The sequence below is a fragment of the Tachyglossus aculeatus genome, chromosome 25, assembly GCF_015852505.1.
Source record: "Tachyglossus aculeatus isolate mTacAcu1 chromosome 25, mTacAcu1.pri, whole genome shotgun sequence".
NCBI lineage: Eukaryota > Metazoa > Chordata > Mammalia > Monotremata > Tachyglossidae > Tachyglossus > Tachyglossus aculeatus.
Genome location: NC_052090.1, coordinates 8,800,748 through 8,824,371, shown reverse-complemented (window position 1 = coordinate 8,824,371; position 23,624 = coordinate 8,800,748).

Below are 23,624 nucleotides of genomic sequence, written 5' to 3'. Positions count from 1 at the left end.
GCACACAGTAGGCGCTCAATAAATACGATTGATTGACTGATGTGAAACAGTATCTATGCCAGTAAATTTTCCTGAAATAGCTCTTAATCATAATTTTTGTGGTATTCATTAAGGACGGTGCTTAGTGCTAGGGTAGAGAAAAGATAATCACCCTGCATGCAGTCACTGTCCCATGGGGCTCACGTTCTGAGGGCTGGGGAGAGCAGGTATTTAATGTCCATTTTATAGATGAGGAAACCGAGGCTCAGAGAAGTTAAGTGACTGATCCACCCAAACTCAAGATTAATTTAATCGCAATGTCAGTGAGTTGATGTCAGAGCTAGTAAAACACTGATGTTCAGAACAATGCTAACCAGCCCTTGCCAAGTACTGTGGAGCAATTTATATCCGCAAACTCTGAATGGCAAGATTTCAAATGTTGGAACAGACTGCACTCAATCTTTAACCTGCATATTAAATATGAGCAGTTAAAAAGCTTGAAGAACAGCCTCAAGTACTTCATCATTTAGAAACTTTCTAAACCTTATCCACTCAGATACAGTCAAAAAAGGGAGGGAAAGGACAACTTTCAAGGTTTGTTTTTCAATCACACCACATACAGTGGATTTTTTCCCCATCTTGTTCTCTGCTGTGATGCTGAGAAGGTTAGCAATGGGGATAAAGTCTTACCTGACTTTGGCTCAACAGTAAACTCCATTGGTGGTTCTCATTCCTTTAAACGAGTCAAAAGTATCTATCACAACGTTGGAGAGCTCTCTACTCCACCGCTGTGCTAATGAAGGGGGTGGGTAAATGGCCTCTGCTCCCGATTAATCATTATTTCCTTTATGTATAATTAGTTCAGCAGTATTGCCCCCAACTTTTCAATCTGCTTCTGTGAATGGTGTCCCTGACATCCTTCAGAATTGCATCAGTCCTATGAATAAAAAATGTATAGATGATAGAACAGCTCTGTGTTTAAAAGAGCAAATTGCTTCGAAGTAATGAGCAGTGGTGTTGAATTCAGGATTTTCTTTATCACATTCAGACATGCAGAGAAGCGGCAAATGTTCTTTAGAATCTAAATGGACACTCTGGGGATTTTCAGTTCCTTAAACATGGTTCCTTCTTCTGAAAGAGATGGAGTCCTATAATGTGATTTAATTGGCAATCATATTCTTCTGTTTTAGAGATAAATGAAAGACCTTGTATAACAAGTTTTCTGAGAAGAAAAAAATGTTCTAGGTTGTTCTCGTGAGTTGCAGCCATAAGCTTCATGTGGCTACGGATATATTATACTCTCCTCTATGAGATGAAGTGTAGAGATTAGAAATTAGTGGAAAAGCTAGCAAAGGTTCAACTATAAGTATCAGAGACCAACCAAGTAATTGCCAAATGTTACAGAGAAACAGCATGTATAAGTTTTAGAATGGAAATGGGTTTGAAAAAAAATAAAAATTGGTATCCATAATTCAAAAAAAAGGACTTATTCAGTTTTCTATTCCTAGGGTCTGTGATTTAATTCACTGATTATTGCATTTATAGTCTTGGAGGAAGGATTACACTTTCAAAATTACCACTCTGAGTACAGGAGAAGTGCCATGGTTGGAATAGGAAGTGGTGTTGAGCATAAGGAGTCCCTTCCCGTTTCTCACCTCAGTATAGTAATAATGGTGGTATTTGTTAAGCACTTACTATGTGCAAAGCACTGTTCTAACACTGGGCTCTGTTCTAAGTGCTGGGTACTGTTCTAAGTGCTGGAATAATGGTGATGACATTTGTTAAGCGCTTACTATGTGCCAAACACTGTTCTCGCCTGAAAGGCCAGCTGTTCAACAAGGTTTTGGATACTCACTGTGCCACTTGGTCTAGCAGGGATCACCTGCATGACGAGGTGAGGCATCCTTGAGCTTGTCATGTGCCTTTCTTAGGCCAGGACAGGCTTTGTTTCAAGGCAGAAATGAAAAATAACACCAGAGCAATGACTTCAAAGCCATCTCCAAACCTGCCGGACCAAATAACAGAATGCAAATGATTGCATTACAGCCTAGTGCCCTCAATAATAATAATTATGGTATTTGTTAAGCGCTTACTATGTGCCAAGCACTGTTCTAAGCACTGGGATAGAGTAATCAGGTTGTCCCATATGGGGCTCACACGTTTAATCCCCATTTTGTAGATGCAGGAACTGAGGCACAGAGAAGTTAAGTGGGTTGCCCAAAGTGTGCCCGAAGTCACACAGCAGACAAGTGATGGAGTCAGGATTAGAACCCACGACCTCTGCTTCCTATACCCGTGCTCTTGCCAATAAGCCATGCTGCTTCAGTAATAATAATTAAGGTATTTGTTAAGCGCTGATGGCATGCTGAGCCCTAAGTGCCTGGGTAGATATAAGGGAATCAGGTTGTCCCACCTTGGGCTCACAGTTTTCATCCCCATTTTCCAGATGAGGTAACTGAGGGCAAAGAGAAGTTAAGTGGCTTGCCTAAGGTCACATGGCAGACAAGTGGCGGAGCAGGGATTAGAACCCATGTCCTCTGACTCCACAAGCCCGTGCTGTGGCCACTAAGCTACACTGGCCATCCCTAAAAAATTCAAGCAGCCAGAATGGTGTTATACAACCTGTAGATGTTCAATAAGTACTTGACTGTATATTCAAAATGCAATTCTTTTCATCTTATAATAGAGTGAGCCTCCTCCATTCCTCCCTCCTTTACAGCCTTCTGAAATCCAAGACTAATGCCACCTCAACTCATTCCATTGATTTCCTAGGGTGTTTTGGAGCATGACTGAGGAGGGTCTTACCTCAGAAGCTATAGAGTGCATTTTTGAGGAATGTTCAATCATTCAAACAGTAGTATTTATTGAGTGCTTACTTTGTGCAGAGCACTGTTCTAAACGCTTTAGAGAGTAAAATACATTAGGTAGGTATGACCTCTGCCCTCCAGGAGCTTACTGAAGAAAGCTCTGATTGCTTTTTCCAGATTTTACATGAAGCAAAAGTGAATGTCTTTCCTGCTAGATTGTAAACCTGAAGGGCAGAGACCATGAATAAGTTGATCGATAGCTGGTGAAATCAGATGACGTTGCTGGCAGGAGACATGACGATTTTTCAATCAATCAATTAATGTTAATTATTGATTTTACCATACACTGGTGTCTGGGAGAAGAAAATACAGCTAAATAAACAGAAACCCATCCATTTCCAGAACAGATGAGAATCTTTCAGCTGCACAGTTCCATCGTAGCCTATGTCAGAGAGATATTTCTCTTCTCCTTGCCTCGGATTTTCAGTATTACTCCCTGGATTAAACACAGTATTTCCCCAAATCCTTACTTCGTCCCTCTCCCCCGTGCATCCTTCCTCCCTTCCAAACTTGAAGTGGAAATATTTGGCTTGAGGAGCTTGATTTGAAGGGTAATCGGAGAGAGGCTCCTCTTCTCTTAGATTTGATTGGGTCATCTCAGATTTCCATTCCTCCTGGCTCCATCATGGATGGTCTAGTTTTTACAAGACCTACCACAGACTACCAAGAGAAAGGGAGGGTAAAGGTAGGGTTGCAAACACTTTTCAAGCTGTTTCTGTAAATCACCACTCCCCCCAAAATAAAAATACAATCAAAGATGCCTTCCAGTTGGGTGTGCTTTCCAATTAGCTGAGTCTCCTAGATGAAGGGTCAGAGTCCTCCATTTTCTTCAGATATTAAATCCTGAGGCAGGAAGAGAGCAGGACATCTGGACCAATTTATTTTGCCCTCTATACTAAGGAACAAAGAAACAGACAAAATAAATATTGTAGCAAAGGCCTAATACTCTACTGAGCTGTTCACCCCAGCTGTGCTAACAATACCGAGAAGGGAAAAGATGAAATACTGCTTTGTTTCAAAGCTAATTAACATTTAGCCTCTTCTCCTTTCCCCATAGATAGACAGAGTGATTATACCAATCAGCTTCCGATTAATTCAGGTTCATGATTTATTTATTCAGATCTATTAACTAATGGCAAAGCACCATATGTAGACCTCATCTGGGGTCAAGACTCAATTAATCTTGACATGGGTGCCTGTTCTAGCCTGTCCTCAAATATGTACTTTTTCATACATGTGATCTTACTAAGGTGCTGAGTTCCTCATGATAATATTCGTGATGCGCTTACCATGTATCAAGCACTCTACTAGTCCCTTGGGAAGATTAAAAATATTCAGGTCAGACACTGCCCCTGTATGGGGCTCGCTGTCCAAAGGAGGGGGAACAGGAGGAAACTGAGGCACAGAGAAGTTAAGTGACTTGCCCAAGGTCACACGGTGGCAGAGCGGGCATTAGCACTCAGCCTCCTTAACTTCCAGACCTGTGCTCTTTCCACGAGGCCACGCTGCTTCTCCCACTGAACTCAGGGAAGATTGTCCAATTTTGCTTGAGAATTTCCGGGTTCTTTATTCTGTTGCGGTTCTTCCAACACTTTTTTCTTTTGGTTTCGTTTTGTTTACCGTTCAAAGGTCCTGTCAACCTGAGTTGAAAAGTTGAAAAATGGACCGTCCTGTTTCTGTTGCTCTCTTTGTCTGGCATCATCAGGCTGTTCACAAGTGTCAGAAAATGAGCCACTGTGAGCCGAGCACTTTCAGAATTTTGGTAGGTAAAGCTAACGGTGATTTTCTCTGCCTCTGGAAAGACATTCATTCTGTTAACATAGTGGCAGCTGTTGCCACTGCCTCCAGCCAAAACCACTTCCCCCACTAGAAAATCTTTTTTTTATTTTTGCATTTAAATATGCAACCTAAGTGCCAACTTATCTTCAGCCCCTAACAAGATTCTGTTTATTTTAATGCAATATAACTCCCACTACAAAGCACGTTATGCAAAGCAGTGCTGTGGATGGGACTAAGCCAAAATCGTGCACTTCCATCATGCAAATGCAAATGCCTAATTAAGAGCCAGTGGTCACAATTTCCATAATTACGGAGCCAGATGAAATGTGTTCCAGGATGCCTTTGGGAATCTGGTTACTTTGTCTCATGTTAATGTTTATTATAGGAAAACGAGGTGCAGTGTCTAAATGGAAACTTGTCAGAAGCAATTTTTTCAAAACCACTGACCCGCAGAACTCTCCTGCCTCTCCCTCTGCACTGTTAGCTGAAGAAAAAACATATTTTCTTTCCCCTATACAAGCAGTGAGCTTTTTGGTATCTCAAAAATATCGATGAGCAAATACAACTTTGAAAAAGAATGGTTAAACAGCTTTGTTGAAGCTATTATGCGTTATGTAACGCTTTCAAATTGTGTAATTTGGCAAGCAGCACATAAAAAATGTATGCCATTTTAAATTATAGATATTCCATAAAGTGAGTTGTTTTGGATAGGGTGTTCCCGAAAGCTTAAGAAAACAAATTCTGGAAGAGTTGGCTTCAAATTCATATGGTAAAATTAAAAGATGCATGCCAATGAGATTACATAATGATTTACTGAAAAAAAACAAATGGCCGTGACCATATCCAATATGAAATCTTTTCCAGATCTACTGCCCTTCATCAATTGTAATGAATTGAATCATTTGAGGCTGTGATGTAGACCACTAAGTGATTTTATAGACCTCCTCCAGGTCAGTGTAGCAATGAATATTTTATCCTCTATGAAACTTAAAGGCTAGTGCCTCAACTCATAACAATAGTAATGTTCCTAAGGTATATTTTGATTATTACACCCTATGTACACTGGGAATTCTATTCATACTCACATATAATAATAATAATAATGATGATGGCATTTATTAAGAGCTTACTATGTGCAAAGCACTGTTCTAAGCACTGGCACTGTTCTAAGCACATATCTATAACATAAATATCTATGCCCATAATATAATATTTATATGCCTATATAAATAAATTACCCTATTGGATGAGAACTAAATTAGTTTTTGGAAATGATGGATGGACTATGATGATCAATTGTGGGTTTTTTTAAAGCTTATATCAGAGACTGAGCAAGCTTAACTTCTCTGTGCCTCAGTTACCTCAACTGTAAAATGGGGATTAAGACTGTGAGCCCCACGTGGGACAACCTGATTAACTTGTATATACCCCTGCGCTTAGAACAGTGCTTGGCACATAGTAAGCATTTAACAAAAACCATCATTATTATTATTGTTATCTAAACCTTTCCATCCTCACAGATCATACAAAATAAACGCGTAATTCTTCTGCTTCTATTTATTTTCCTGCAAAACCAAAACGGTTCGACTACATATTAAAAAGGGAAAATTTGGGATTTGATACTTTAGGATGCAGTGCGTATTTTCACAACTTCCAACTGGAGCAGTTAGAAGGTGTTTGATGCGCTTATACATTAAAAATCACATGTCATATTTTGAGCTGAAAGGAATTGCGGAAGTCATATGCTGAGATGTGGCTGGGCCTTCCGTTGTAGTGATCTATTTAGAGAAAGAGAACTGGAAAGGGAGAGAGATAGGAGCCTTTTGCTGTTGTCTAGAACGACACTATGGATGTTGAGATGCTATTCAAGTGGGCAGGATGGAAGGAGAGAGTAAACACTACTGACAGTGCATTGTGTGCCAGCCAAGACCATACCTGGTGATAGATAGCTGAAGCAAAAATCTGTAGCTTTCATCTATTTGTCTCAATGTTTGAGGTAAAGCAGTTATTTTTTAAAAAAATATTTGCTTTGTTGTATTTTTTGTTGTTGTTGTTGTCACGTTTTCCAGTAGATGCTGCTTGGAGAAGGTTGGCCGAATCAAACCAATTGGTCCACTGAGGCCACTTAATTCTTTGCATGATGACTTTACGTCTGATGTCTAAAATGGATCCTCCCAAATTTTCTCCTATACGCATTCACAGGATGAGGGTTAGTGTTTCAGAGCATCAGTTCTTTCCTCCAGTCAGTTCATAAATCTCTTTGGGAATTTTCATTAAAAAGTTAACATTTGCTTTATCTTGCCATGCTGTCTCATTGAATGGAAAGGAAAATACCTTATCGGGGGAAATTCAGTATTTCAGTAAGATAAACATTAACTTAATGAAAACCCACAAGAGGTCAAATTTTCATCTTTCAATAAGAAATATCCATCTTTCATAGGGATAGGGCAAGCTGATACTAGACCTCTCCCACACATGTAAAAAGTAAATAGGAAATGATTTGAAATGTAAAATAACAGAGGGGTTTGTTGCTTGTCTATGTGCCACAAATACTACTACTAGTGGCACTTGTTAAGAGCTTATTATGTGCCAAACACTGTTCTAAGCACTGGACTAGATGCAAGTAGAGAAGCAGTGTGGCTCAGTGGAAAGAGCACGGGCTTTGGACTCAGAGGTCATGGGTTCGAATCCCAGCTCCGCCACATGTCTGCTGTGTGACCTTGGGCTTAATTTAACTTCTCGGAGCCTCAGTTCCCTCATCTGTAAAATGGGGGTGATGACTGTGAGCCCCACGTGGGACAACCTGATCACCTTGTATCCCACCAGCGCTTAGAACAGTGCTGTGCACATAGTAAGCGCTTAACAAATGCCATCATCATCATCAAGTTAATCAGGATGGACACAGTCCCTGTCCCACATGGGGCTCAAGCTCTTAATCCCCATTTTCCAGATGAGGGAACTGAGGCACAGAGAAGTTAAGTGATTTGCCTAAGGTCACACGACAGGCATGTGACGGAGCCAGGACTAGAACCCAGGTCCCCTGAGTCCAATGCCCGTGTTCTACCCACTAAGCCATGCCGCTTCTCTGACCATCAAATTTTATATTATTATAATCAATGTTGGATAACAATCTTATATTTGCAACAAAACCGGATTCTCGGAAGTTTGCCTAGGATATAGCATTTCGGTGATAATGTACCTCCAACTTTAATTGCACCATCGGCAGGGTATCCTCACGCATTAACCAATCATGAGGAGCAGCTAGTGTAAGGGAAAGAGCACAGGCCTCGGAGTCAGAGGACCTGGGTTCTAATCCCACCACTGCCACTTGTCTGCTGTGTGACCTTGCTCAAGTCACTTTACTTCTCTGTGCCTCAGATATCTCATCTGTAAAATAGGGATTAACACTGTGAATGCTGTGTGCTCACGGACCATAACCAACCTGATTACCTTGCAGAGCCCGCTGTTGGTTAGGGACTGTCCCTATGTGTTGCCGACTTGTACTTCCCAAGCGCTTAGTACAGTGCTCTGCACACAGTAAGCGCTCAATAAATACGATTGATTGATTGATTGATCTACCCCAGCTCTTCACGCAGTGGCTGGCACATAGTAAGCGCCTAACCAATACCATCAAAAAATATCAAAAGTAATGTTTACTAATAGTTCTCTGGAGGACCAGTATTTCCATAGCAACAAATACTAGAGAGATTAATCACTGCTACAATTTCTGCATATATTTTGCTACAAAGTAGCATTTTTTCAGTTTGATAATTGCATGTCTAGAATGGCTGTACATTATGAGATGATTAGCATAAATATTTCAAATGAAGAAAGTTTCTGCTGAAATGGGGCCGGCAATGCAAAACAGTCTCATCCCATCGATACGGCTGTGATTAGAAGGCCCTAAGCAGCGCTGACAACCTGCGGCATTAGTTAAACGATTTGACCTTAACCATTGGATATGGACAGCTTACTAAGGACCCCTTGGTTGGAGATAATGACACACTAAGCACTGCATTCAGTCTTCAGAGAAGGAAGCCATTAGCTATCTTGACAATTCACAGCATCCCTGAAAAATATAGTGCGGGTCACCCCGCCTTAACGACACTTCCTTCTTAAAAGGAGCCTGTCCAACTGCATCGGGTAGCAGTTGCCAATCCACTCCATAGAGGATCAACTAATTAACCAGTGGTACTTAATCAGTGTCTACTATGTGCAGAGCACTGTCCTAAGTGCGGGGGAGAACTCAATACAATGCAATTGGTAGGGTTGATCTCTGCCCTTGAGGAGCTTACAGTCTAGTGCGTGACTGGTGGGAATCCACCATTAGGAATTGAGGAAAGAGACGTTTAATGCCGAGGCCACTGTATTCCTTTGATATTTCTTCAGTCCAATGCTAAGTCAGGTCATGCTGAGATAATTTGCTATCTCATCTTCCTTTGTTGCCCCATCCATCTCTCCCTGACCAGGAGCTATGGCTTCTTTTGATTTAAAAAAAAATAGTATTTCTTCAGCGCTTACTATGTGTCAAGCACTTAGGACAGTGTTGAGGTAGGTACAAGATAATCAGTTTGGATACAGTGCCTATCTCACATGGGGTTCACAGTCTTCATGCCCATTTCACAAATGAGGTAACTGAGGCCAAGAGAAGTGAAAAGACTTGCCCAAGGTTACACAGCTGACAAGTGGCAGAGCTTAGATTGGAACCCAGGTCCTTTTGATTCCTAGGCCCATGCTCTAGGCCAAGCAAACCTTTCATTGGAATGCTAGAAGAACCAAAGTTCTCTGGTCATGAACTTCTAATGACTTGTAAGGAAAAAATAATTTCCTATAAATTTATGGAAAAAAGTATCATGCGGAACTAATCCCCTGATGCACTTCCACTGCATTTATCTCATGGTAGGAACAAATGGGTAAAGACCGAACGCCAAAAAGCACTAAAACGATTAAGGTCTATTTATCATTTGATAGCTTAGCAGGATGACAGGGCTCTAACAGTTCTCAGGGTACTGGATTTTAAGAGATCCTGCTGCTATTTTACTCTTTATTTTAATTTGGTTATAATGATAAGACCTGTTTCATTTTTATAAAAAGGAGATGAGGATACAATACAGGAGAAGTGAAAAGTGTTCATACGCAGCTGCTCGGTAATCAGAATAGCATTGTCTAAACAATGCCTGCAGATTTCACACTCAGGGTAAGTACTCTTTGATATACGAGGGACTTGAGAGTTGGTGCTAGCTGAATATTCCCAGTGAAATTCCAGCTCAAACCCTTAGTCACCAGTGCACCTGGAAAATAGGCAGACAGCATCATGGGACAAACCCGCCAAATGAGGAATATTATCCAGTGAACACAACAGCTGTTCTTTCCATGGTTTCCCTAATAGCTACTTTCTCGTGAACTGTGCATTAATGAGCAACACCAGTCAACTCCTCTATTAGCTTGAGTCATCTGACAAATCCAGTGAGAGCACCAGAAGATTTATATGCACATACCATACCCTCACACGGATCAATCCATCAATCACCGGTAGTTTTTGAGTGCTAACGGTGTACAAAGTACTATACTATACTTCTAGACTGCGAGCCCGTTGTTGGGTAGGAACCGTCTCTATATGTTGCCAACTTGTACTTTCTGAGCGCTTAGTACAGTGCTCTGCAAACAGTAAGCGCTCAATAAATACGATTGAATGAATGAATATGTTTAGGAGAGCTTTAGGGGTTGGTAGGCTTGATCCCTGCCTTCAAGGAGTCTACAATCTAGTGATTTAGATAGTTGCCTCTTTCAAAAATGTTCATCAAAGGATTCCTTTTAGGGCCTAAATTTTGCTATATTCTACCCAGTGGAAAATGAACAAATTCATAGAAAATCACCATGATGTTACAGAACGTCAGGACATTTTGTAACATAGCATAACTACCATAACTATTTTGTAACATAGCATAAGATGCCCAGCAAGGATGATATTCGTTCCCAGATCCATCCAGCTATAGATATGGAGTTGATGATCTCAACATAGTAATTGTTAAACGATTAATGTGTGCCAAGAACCACGCTAATCTTTGGAGTAGATACAAGATAATCAGACCCAGTCCCTGTCCCTCATGGGGCTAAGAACCTAACTAGGGTGGACTGTATCTTGGAGTATGTCTAGTCTGAAGCTCATTATGATCAGGGAATGTGTCTGCTAATTCTGCTATAGTGTACTCTACCAAGTGCTTAGTACAGTGCTTTGCATATAGTAAGCACTCAAGAAATACCATTGATTGACTGGTTGGTTGATTGATTCATAAGAAATACGCACTGTCCTAAATTATGAAGGCCACTCTCAGGGTTGCATCTGGAAAGTTTCCAGTATTCTACCAGTAAGAGTCAAGCAGAGGCATATCCATTCTATTCCTAGCTCGGGCAGCGGCTAGCAAATGGAAGGGAATCTGCTACAAGTCAAAACACATCCATGCTGGGCAGCAGTGGCACAGGAGAGAGTCGAGGGAGGAGACTGGAGTTTATTTCGCAGAAAGAGGCAATGGTAAACCAATTCCATAGTTTCACCAAGAAAACTCTATGGATACACTATCAGAACGATTGCAGATGGGAGTGGGATATTCTGGGACAAATGTGCCAATGGCGTCGCTATAGGTCGGACACCACTCGACAGCATAAGACAAAAACAAATTATGAAGGACCAAGAAATGTTCGATTCCCACAAGATCTTTTACAATCATGTTCCACCAGTTGACAGGAATCCTTTCAAGGACAACATCCTCGGATTAGTTCCCCCAGAAAGGCTCTTATTGCTGGGCCAATCTGGTCACATCTTCTGATTGGTTCCTTCAGAAAGGATCTGGGGATGGGGAACATTGTGTAATGGCAGAGAATCAATCAATCGTATTTATTGAGCGCTTACTGTGTGCAGAGCACTGTACTAAGCGCTTGGGAAGTACAAGTTGGCAACATATAGAAACAGTCCCTACCCAACAGTGGGCTCACAGTCTAAAAGGGGGAGAGAGAGAACAAAACCAAACATACTAACAAAATAAAATAAATAGAATAGATATGTACAAGTAAAATAAATAGAGTAATAAATATGTACAAACATATATACATATATACAGGTGCTGTGGGGAAGGGAGAGAAGCAGTGTGGCTCAGTGGAAAGAGCCTCGGCTTTGGAGTCAGAGGTCACAGGTTCAAATCCTGGCTCCGCCAATTGTGAGCTGTATGACTTTGGGCAAGTCACTTAACTTCTCTGTGCCTCAGTTACCTCATCTGTAAAATGGGGATTAAGACCGTGAGCACCCATGGGACACCCTGATTACCTTGTACCTCCCCAGCGCTTAGAACAGTGCTTTGCACATAGTAAGTGCTTAATAAATGCCATCATCATCATTGTGACCTCCCCAGCACTTAGAACAGTGCTTGGCACATAGTAAGCACTTAATAAATGCTATTATCATTATTATTATTATTGTTATGGCATTTGTTAAATGCTTACTATGTGCCAAGCACTGTTCTAAGCACTGAGCTCTGCCACCAAACACAGTTCCTATCCTACACCAAGCTCATAGTCCAAGAGGTAAAGAAATCACATGTCTTGTCTCTATTTTACAGATGAGGAGACTGAAGCACAAAACAGTTGAATGATCTGTCTAAGGTCAAGGCATATATCTACTCAGGATGCTCAGGGGTTTATCCGCCTCGTGGATTTCCTACTATAACCCACGGTGTTCACTTCACTTCTCTAACACCAACCTACTCGCTGTACCTCTATTTCATTTTTCTCATTGCCAACCTCTTGCCCACATCCTGCCTCTGGCCTGGAACTTCCTCGTCCTCCATATCTGACAGATGATCCCCACCTTTAAATCCTTCTTAAAATAAAACATCCTCCACGAGGCCTTCCCCAACTAAGCCCTCATTTCTCCTCCTCTCTCTCCCTTTTGTATCATCCCTGCACTTTGATTTGCTCCCTTCATTCACCCCACCCTCAGCCCCACAGCACTTATGTCCCTATCCATAATTTATTTTAATGTCGGTCTCTCCTTCTAGGCTGTAAGCTCCTTGTGGGTGGGAAACATATCCACCAACTCTGCTATATCGTACTCTCCCAAACATTCTGCACATAGTAAGCACTCAATAAATACGATCAACTGATTGACTGATCGATCAGTTGTTGTATTATTTCCAAACACCGGTTTCCAATGAAATCAGCAGTGAGGTGAGGGCATCAGTGTTTTGTTTTGTTTTTCCAGTGGCTTACTTTCACTATTTAGAAGGACGGCTTGGCTGAAGAATCACCCAGTGGATACTGTCCTGTGTCAGTAGTAAACTAAACTGCTGGCAAGCTATGTGAGTGATGATGATTACTTAGGAATGGATAGGCAGCTGCTGTGCTTGAGAAGGATTTTCACGGCCACACACCTAAACCACTCACGGAGAAGACAGTGATTCAAGGCAATTTTTGACAGGGATGAAGAATCTGTTATGATAGTAGCGTTTGTTGACCCAGACCCTCCCATCTGAGTCTCGGAGGGCAGAACAAAATCTATGGGTATCATCGGATCGGAAAGGAATCCAAATTCTCCGGGGGAGGCAGAGTGGCCCTAGTGGATAAAGCACAGGCCTGGAGTCAGAAGTCTCTGGTTCTAATCCCCGCTCTGTCGCTTGCCGCCTGTGTGACCTTGGGCATTCAATGAATCAATCGTATTGACTGAGTGTTTCCTCTGTGCAGAGCACTGTACTAAGCACTTGGCAGGGCATAACGCAGTTAGTAAGAACAGGACTTCTGGTATTACCAACAAAGGAGCAATGCATTCATAAAATCTTTGAGGTAAAAGTTAAGAGCTACCTTGAACAAGGATCGCTCCCTGAGATGAGCATATTAAATGACACGGGATGCATTTCTTCCAGAAAAGAAAAATCCATAAACAAAACCTTCCACCTTTCCTTCCCTTACCTGTATTCCATAGAAGTACAAGAAGAAGAAAAAAATAAGTAAACCGTGCCAACTGTCACGGGAGATGTGATCCAATAAAAACCGCTTCACTGTGCTCTGCTAAGCCTTCTAATCTTCCAGGATTCACAGAAAGAAAACCCTCAGGTTGGACACTATAGGCTAGCAAGTAGAAACCCTGAAATCAAAATGTAAAGACAGGCTCGTGAAAAGAAAAAAAAAAATGAAATGAAAGGTGAAGTCACTTAAATTTTCTGTGCCTCAGTTTCCTCAACTGCAGAATTAGCTTTCAATACCTATTCTCCCTTCAACTCAGACTGTGAGCCCTATGTGACGCTCAGACTGTTTCCGACCTGATTAACTTGCTTCTAGCCCAGAGCTTAGAACAGTGTTTGACATATAATAAGCACATAACTAATACCCTAGAGGTTATTTTCCTTCAAGCCACACTTTTCAGGAGTTCAAGCTATGCTGAAGACACATCTTTGAGAAGGTGAATAATGAAAAAGTTAGATGGACAAGAATACAAAACTCCCTTAGAAGTCAGGGTTTTTTACTCCTATATAGTCACATGCACATACACTTTCTTTTCTACAATACAGCCTTGTGACGATCAGTTTCTCCCTTAAAACGAGGCAGGGAAATGTGGGCTCTCAACTAGGGCATCTGGAGAGTGAGAGAAGTAGCCCATCAGTCTGGTAACTAGGAGAGGGTGCTGAGTGTCCTCTCAGCAATAAGCCTGCAGAAATAAAACCTTGAAACTCCAAAGAGGAAGGACAGAATTGGGAGTTGGGGCACAGGGACTCGCGATCGCTACAAAGCATCTGCTTAAAAAGAGATGCTTCTTTCTTCACTACAGGCAACACTTCAGCCTATCTGAGCAACCACCGACTGGGAAAAGAATAGTAACAATAATAATACTAATAGTGATAACGATAAGCATTTGCTAAATTTGCTCTACTAAGCACTGGGGTACAAGATAATCAGGTCCCAAATGGGGCTCATAGTCACAGTTCGAGAGAGAACAGGTACTGAATCCTCTTTTTGCAGAAGAGGGGACTGAGGCACAGAAAAGTTAAGTGACGTACCCAAGGTCACACAGCAGTAAGTGGCTGATCTCGGATTAAAACTCACATCCTCTTACTTCAAGCCCATGTTTTTTCTTGCTATAGACATGCCTTTGATACCCATATCTTTTTTAACCAGCAACTAAGATGGACTCCAAATGCAATCTACAAAATATTTTTAGCTGGAAATATTCAAAGAAAAATGGAAATATCAGTCAGTAGTATTAATTGAGCACTTTATCTGGGCAAAGCACTGTACTGTGTGCTTGGGAATGTATTTTCTCCTGGGACTTAATCAATCATATTGATTGAGTGCTTACTCTGTGCAGAGCACTGTACAAAGCGCTAGGGAAAGTACAATAAAACAGAGTACGGAGACACATTCCCTGCCCATAATGAGCTTACAGTCTGCACTCAGTTAAGCACTTAGTAAGTACTGTGAGCAAGTTGTTGGGTAGCGGTTGTCTCTATCTGTTGCCGAATTGCAATTTCCAAGCACTTAGTACAGTGCTCTGCACGCAGTAAGCGCTCAATAAATATGAATGAATGAATGAATATTACTACGACAATAGAGCTGGTAGCCACAATCCTTGCATTCAAGGAGTTTAAAATTTAGCGGGGAAGACAGACATTAAAATATAAAACACAGGTAGGGAGAAGCAACAGAGTAAAATATGTCAACATTAGTATTGTGAAAGAGGAGGGATCAATTAATCAATCAATTGCATGGATTGAGCACTTATTGGGTGCAGAGCACTGTACTAAGAGCTTGAGAGAGTACAATATAGCAATATAATAGGCACATTCCCTGCCAACAATGAGCTTAGAGTCTAGGGATGAGTACCTACACAGTAGAGGGGAAAGGGAACTATTAGGAACCTCATGATTTATAACTGTGGTATCCATTAAGTAATAATAATAATAATGTTGGTATTTGTTAAGCGCTTACTATATGCCAAGCACTGTTCTAAGTGCTGAGGGGGATACAAGGTAATCAAGGTTGTCCCACGTGGGGCTCACAGACTTCATCCCCATTTTACAGATGAGGGAACTGAGGCACAGAGAAGTTAAGTGATTTGCCCAAAGTCACACAGCTGACAAGTGGTGGAGCCGGGCCTCTGACTCCCAAGCCCGGGATCTTTCCACTGAGCCACACTGCATGCTCACTCTGTGTCAAGCACTGTACTAGACGTTAGGATAGATTCAATAATGTCAGGTCCAAGTCCCACTTGGGGCTCACAGTCTAAATGGGAGGGGGAATAGGCATTGAAACCCCATTTTACAGATGAGGAAACTGAGGCCCAGAGATGTTAAGTGACTTGCCCGAGGTCACACAGCAGACAAGAGGTTATGGGTGCAAATCCCGGCTCCGCCAACTGTCAGCTGTGTGACTTTGGGCAAGTCACTTCACTTCTCTGTGCCTCAGTTCCCTCATCTATACAATGGGGATTAAGACTGTGAGCCCCCCGTGGGACAACCTGATCACCTTGTAACCTCTCCAGTGCTTAGAACAGTGCTTTGCACATAGTAAGTGCTTAATAAATGTCATTATTATTATTATTATTATTATTATTATTATTATTATTATTATTATTATAAGTGGCCGAGCTAACATTAAAACCGAGGTCCTCTGACTCTCAGGCCTGTGTTTTTTCCACACTGCTTCTCTTTATTAAATAGCGGAAATGTTGCGGAATTAGTGATATTGAAAATTCACCTCACCCCTTCAAAATTCAGGACTTTTATTTTCTTTTGACAAACATATTTGTAATTGCTACTTTGGGTTTAAGATGAAAGTGGATTTCATTATTTATTCATTGGATTTGATTCAGCCTGATTGTTACATTCCTAGTGTGGTCAAACAGCTCTTTGTGAACAATGTGGTATGGCCAGGGGGTATTTATTTGACCATGAAATGACATAAATAATAAACTGATGCTGTTTTATCTTGAAGCAGGGCCTCAAGGTCTTTAGGAACTGAAAAACATAATAATATGAAAGATAAAATTTGAAGCTCCAAACTCTCACTTCACTATGAACTCTATCATCTTCCATGTGTGACAGCCACCTGTAGTGCTTACACATTAAATCTTGAACGGTTATTTGTGGCAATTTGAGAATTCCCACAAAATCACAAGAGAAGCTTAACTTTTTGTCCTGCTGGGTATGTCAAAAAAAAAGTTTGTACATGTCTACAGATATTCTCCCTGAGGTACGTAGTTACTGAATGTGAAGAAAAAAATCCAAAACTTTAAGGAAAATATCAGCGTGTACCGTGACCTTTGCTAAGGAGAGAGAATAGTAGCTTTCTGTCAGATTCCATTAGAAAAAAAGGTACCAGAAAAATAGATCTATTGTGTTTCAAATGGAAAAGGGAGACAGTATTTGACAAATCCCAGAAAATAAATTCAATAAAACTGGATTCCAGTCAAATGTTACATTGCTCAAATTCCAGATTACATGCACTGGTGGAGATATATGACTCCACATTTGAAAGGAGCAGGATCCATCATTGATCTTATTAAGAATGGGCACTGGAATAAAAGTCTCCCGGGTACCTCAAAGTCACCATCAGGGTACCAGCCTGTGGAATACCCTTTATTCAATGTCAAAGTCATAAAGATTGCAAGGTGAGGATCTCCACTGTTTACCCAATAGCATGAAGCAAACAATAAACAGATTAAATCATTCCACAAAGGTACTTTATGTTTGCTTTTCCCCAGTTATCACTCTCACAACTTAGTGATGAACTGTGACCATTCCCAAGGCCCAGAGGTTACAATACCTAGCTAGCTAGTATGTGGAGGGCCAGGGACGAAGATATATTCCACACCCTGTTGATCTACAGCAATGCAAATCTTGCTTTGTTCCATGGAGCCTCACGCAGAAATCCAGGAGGAAATCAGCAGACTCTAAAATAATGGTATTTGTTAAATGCTTACTAAGTGTGAAGCACCGTTCTAAGCTCTGGGGTAGATCCAAGATAATCAGGTCAGACACAGTCCCTGTTCTGCATGGGGTTCATGGTTTAAGAAGGAGTTTGCAGGATTTTCAGCTCTCAGGGTCGCATCTGGAGTTTCCAATACTCTACCAGTCTTAACTGCGGGAGGGAGAATCAAGCAGAGGCAAATCCATTCCATATTAGCTTGGACATTGGCTAACGAGTGGCAGACAATCTGCTACAAGTCAAAACTCACCCGTGCTGGGCAGCAGCAGCATTGGAGAGAGTCGAGGGCGGAGAATCAGGTTTATTGCATGGAAGGAGGCAATGGTAAACCACTTCTATTTTTACCAAGAAAACTATGGATACACTACCAAAACGACTGCAGGTGGAGGTGGGGCATTCTGGCAGAAGTAATGTGTAATGTGTAATTCTGGGTGCAAATGGCATCGCTATGGGTTGGACATAGACTTGACAGCATAAAACAACAACAAGCAGGATTTAATCCCTATTTTACAGATGAGGAAACTGAAGCACAGTTCAGTGACTTGTCTGAGGTCACAGAGCAGATTAATGGAGGAGTTGGAAATAGGACAAAGTTCCCTGATTCCCTAGCCCATTCTCTTTCCACTAGGCCATACTGCCTCTTACCCTATCATAATATTGCTTAGTTTATAGTTTTGCAACATCTCTGGTGCCCATCGAGAAAGCTCGTCTCCTGCTAGAGCAAAAGTTAGTGATAATAGTATCCATTAAGCACCTACAATGTGCTGAGTGTTGTACTACGTGCTTAGGTAGGTTCAGGATAATTAGGTCGACACAGGCCCTGCCTCACGTGGGAATCTAAATAGGAGGGAGAACAGGTATTTAATTCTCATTTTACAGATGAGGAAACTGAGGCACAGAGAAGTTAGGTGACGTGCACGAGGTCACACAGCAGACAAATGGCAAAGCCAGGATTAGAACACAGGCCCTCTGACTGGCAGGCCCATGTTTTTTTCCAATGGGACCGCAGTACTTCCTGCCAGTTGTCAAATTTGAAAATGAGTTTTCCTTCAAATTAGGGACGGCCTAGGGAATTAGTTTTAGATACAAACAGATTACTTTGAATAAATAACTTCCTCTAAACATTAGGTGTTAGGTAGATAGCAAGCTGTGAGCCACAAGAGAAAAGATACCATAGAATTCCAAGGGTCATGAAGTTCAGATCAAAACAAGTTTTAATAAACTATATAAGACTCTGTTGTAAAGGCTGAAGTCTGTATGAAGATCACAATTTCTACTCATTTTTTCCCAAGGCACTGACTCTAGATTCTGTGGATTCTTGTAAATTGCCATATCATTCTCCTGGTTTACTGCACAACAGCATTCAGAAGGGAGATTTGACAAGATAACAGCCCAGTTGTGTATCAGATTAATTGAACACACTAAAGTGGAAGAATTCATTTTCCCTGCAAATCTGAGCTTACTGATTACCACAACAAAGTAGTCATTTTCATTAAAATACAAGATGTATGGGACACTGCAAACGCATTGGCTGTTGAACATTCAGACGGTAACATTCAAAATATGAAAATCACTGAGATCAGAGGAGTCAAACCAAGCACCTCATGGCTTTCAAATATTTAGATCTGAAATGCAATGACGTCCCTAATAAACAGCATGGCCTATTGGAAAGAACCTAGGGCTGGGAGTTGAGAGACCTGAGTTCTAATCCTAGCTCTGTCACTGGCCTGCTGGGCACCTTGCACATCACCCAAGTGCCTCAGTTTCCTCATCTATAAAATGGGGATTGCTTGTTTCTTAGTCTCTTGACTTGTGAGCCCTGTCTGTACAGTGGAGACTGTATCTGATCTGATGTAGACTGCAAGCTCGTGGTGGGTAGGGAATATCACTGTTTACTGTTGTACTATACTTTCCCAAGCACTTAGTACAGTGCTCTGCACACAGTAAGTACTCAAGAAATATAACCAAATGAATGAATCTATCCCGACGCTTGGCACATATTAAGCGCTTAACGAATACCATGATGATTATTACCAATTGCTACTTGTCACTGATCTTTCCTACTATAAAACTAATTTGTTCAGTACCAGGAGTGGGTCACAGAAACCCAATCTGAGATTATCCTCCCCCTTTTTTATGGTATTTGCTAAGCACTTATTATGTGCTAGGTATTGTACTAAGTGCTGGGGTAGATACAAGCTAATCAGGCATGATGTAGCCGGTGTCCCACTTCGGGCTCACAGTCTGAATCCCCATTTTACAGATGAGGCAACTGAGGCACGGAGAAGTTAAGTGATTTACCCAAAGTCACAGAGCATTCAAGTGACGGAACCAGGATTAGAAACCAGGTCCTCTGACTCAGGTCCATGCTCTACCCAGTAAACCACACTGCCTCTCCTTCACATGAGAAGCAGCGTGGCGCAGTGGAAAGAGCCCGGGCTTGGGAACCAGAGGTCATGGGTTCGAATCCCGGCTCCACCACATGTCTGCTGTGTGACCTTGGGCAAGTCACTTCACTTCTCTGAGCCTCAGTTCCCTCATCTGTAAAATGGGGATTAAGACTGTGAGCCCCACGTGGGACAACCTGATCACCCTGTATCCCCCCCCAGCGCTTAGAACAGTGCTTTGCACATAGTAAGCGCTTAATAAATGCCATTATTATTATTATTCTTGCTCAGCTTCCATGTCCTCCAACTGGTTTTTAATAGACCCCACTGCTCTCTTGTCTTTCCACAATTACTTAATTCCCACTGTTAAATCAAGGTCACAGAGAGTTCCCCAGCTTACTCTTATTTGTTATTTACTGTTACTCTGTTTCACAGAGAATATGTGGAGGTGCCTTTCTCTCTCACCTTTAATCAATCAACCAATTGATATGTATTGAGCATTGGCACTGCATTTTTAATGGAATTTGTTAAGGGCATACTATGTGCCAGACACTGTTCTAAGCGATGGGGTAGACCCAAGCTAATCAGGTAGGACACAGTCCATGTCCTACATGGGGTTCAGAGTCGTAATCACCATTTGACAGGTGAGGTAACTAAGGCACAGAGAAGTGAAGTGACTTGCCCAAGGTCACACAGCAGACAGGTGGCAGAGCTGGACTTAGGAGCCAGGTCCTTCTGAGCCCCCAGGCCCGTGCTCTATCCACTAACCCATGCTCCTCCTCAGTCATCTTGCCTAGATGAAATGAGAACTGTTGATATCATATTAAGCAATCTTGTTCATCCTTAATGATAATCATCATCATCAATCGTATTTATTGAGCGCTTACTGTGTGCAGAGCACTGTACTAAGCGCTTGGGAAGTACAAGTTGGCAACATATAGAGACAGTCCCTACCCAACAGTGGGCTCACAGTCTAAAAGGGGGAGACAGAGAACAAAACCAAACATACTAACAAAATAAAATAAATAGATAATGATAATAATAATAATAATGGTATTCATTAAGCACTTACTACTTGCCAAGCACTGTTCTAAGCACTGGGGCAGATGTAAGGTAGTCAGGTTGGACACAGTCCCTCTCCCACCTAGGGCTCACAGTCTTAATTCCCCATTTTACCAAGGAGGCCCAGAGAAGTGAAGTGATTTGCCCAAGGTCACACAGCAGACAAGTGGAGGAGCTAGGATTAGAACCTATGACCTTCTGATTCTCAGATCCATGCTCTATCCAGTATACCAAGCTGCTTCTCATAATGATGTGAAGCAGGGGTACTTGACAGTCCCAGTTCTAGCTTAATGGGATTTACATGCTGAGAGGCACTTAGGGGATAGAGTTTGGGCCTGGGAGTTAGAAGGACTTGGGTTATAATCCCGGCTCAGCCACATGTCTGCTGTGTGACCCTGGGCAAGTCACTTCACTTCTCCGGGACTCAGTTACCTCATCTGTACAATGGGGATTAAGACTGTGAGTCTCCTGTGGGACAGGAACTGTGTCCAACCTGATTAACTTATAACTATCCCAGCTCTTAGAACAGTGGTTGGCACATAGTAAGTGCTTAACAAATACCATTGTTACTATTATAATTATCAATGATAATAATGGCACCTCTAGTGTGAAACCAACAATAGGATAATAATGCTAATTCTAATATTTTTGGGAGCCCTTCTATGTTAGAAGAAGGGAAGTATGTTAGTTAGTTACTATGTTTTGTTAGTATGTTTGGTTTTGTTCTCTGTCTTCCCCTTTTAGACTGCGAGCCCACTGTTGGGTAGGGACTGTCTCTATATGTTGCCAATTTGTAGTTCCCAAGCGCTTAGTACAGTGCTCTGCACATAGTAAGCGCTCAATAAATACGATTGATGATGATGATGATGATGAAGGGAAGCAGCCCCAAAGAGTTTTAAATGAATTCAAAGTTCCCCATCCACCGCCAATAGCTCACTCACAAGGGCCCAATGGAGGATGGGTGTTTTCAGAGAGTCCGCAGTGCGATACAGCCTATGCGAGCTTGACGGAGTCGGGCCTGAGTTCAATAGCCTATTCCAACTAAAGTCATTACTAAGCGTGACACCACTGGAATCCATCCCGGAACGATCTTTCCTTAGCCCCACATGGGCAGACAATGCCATTATGGCCACAGAACCTGAAAATAGCACGAAGAAAGCCAATGCACCTGGCACACCGAGAAAATGACCCTGCTGTCCATGAGATCCGACGCTTCAAACCAAATTAAAGGTCAGTCAAGGGACAGTGTCAGGAGAAACCGGAAATTTGGATCCCAAAATGACTTTACGGTAGATTTAAGCCTTTGAAACATTTTTTTCTCTGCAAGACCTGCAGACTATAACGTCAAATAGCAGAAGAAGGTATCCTATGATGAGATTCTGGAAGGCAATCTCACCATTTGCTTTGAAGTCATGCCAGTCATGGAATGAGAACGGATAACGTGGGAATGCCAAAGTGACTTCAATTTGGCAATGGAAATGGGCTAATTTTTGCAAGAGAAATGTAGAAAAACTCTTCAAGGACACATTGAAAACCAATTTGATGTTATGTAGTATTGACACTGAGAGCTGGCAAATGCCAATTTGTAGGATGTTAGAGAGAGGTATAAAATTCCCATAATTATAATTAAGTCTGTGTGTTAAAATGAGTCATGTGATTTCAACTATTGCTTAGGGTTAAATGGTGTCTCCGAAGCCTTTACAGCACACAGGAAGGGAAGGTATTAGAAACGATTCCCTGCTAGCTTTTGTGTCAGGAGTATCCTAGGCGGGTTCCAGCTTCAGGACATGCCGTATGTTACCTTGTAAGGCTCCAGTTTTAAATCAAATGGATTCCTTAACTGCAGAAAATGGATAAGATGGAGATAATGATGTTGATGATTGTGATGATGATGATGGAGACTTCCATTCTCAATGATAAATGACCCTCGATCGAGGTTTGGTGAGCTTGGGCAAGCCACTTAACTTCTCGATGTCTCAGTTTCTTCATCTGTAAAATGGGAAGCCAATATCTGCTCTCCCAGCGTCTTAGACTGTATACCCCATGTGGGACAGGGACTCTATCTGACCTGATCATCTTGTATTTTTCCAATAACTCGACACATAGTGAGCATTTAACACCACAGTACCACTAGAGAAGCAGCGTGGCTCAGTGGAAAGAGCACAGGCTTGGGAGTCAGAGGTCACGGGTTCAAATCCTGGCTGCACCAAATGTCAGCTGTGTGACTTTGGACAAGTCACTTAAATTCTCTGTGCCTCAGTTACCTCATCTGTAAAATGGGGATGAAGACTGTTAGCCCACATGGGACAACCTGATCACCTTGTGTCCTCCCCAGTGCTTTGCATATAGTAAGTGCTTAACAAATGCCATTATAATTATTATTATTATCATTACCACAATTGTTTCATGATGTGGGAGCTCTCTCTTCTGAGGAGTCCCTTGGGTGAGGGAAGGACTGATGCGTGTCCTTCTCTTCCTCTCTCCAACAGCTACACTCTCAGTAGCAAAGATCCTGGATTCGAAGCAGGTTTTGATGACTGAAATCTATATAACTTCCTTCCCAATCCCTCTTCCCCCTCTG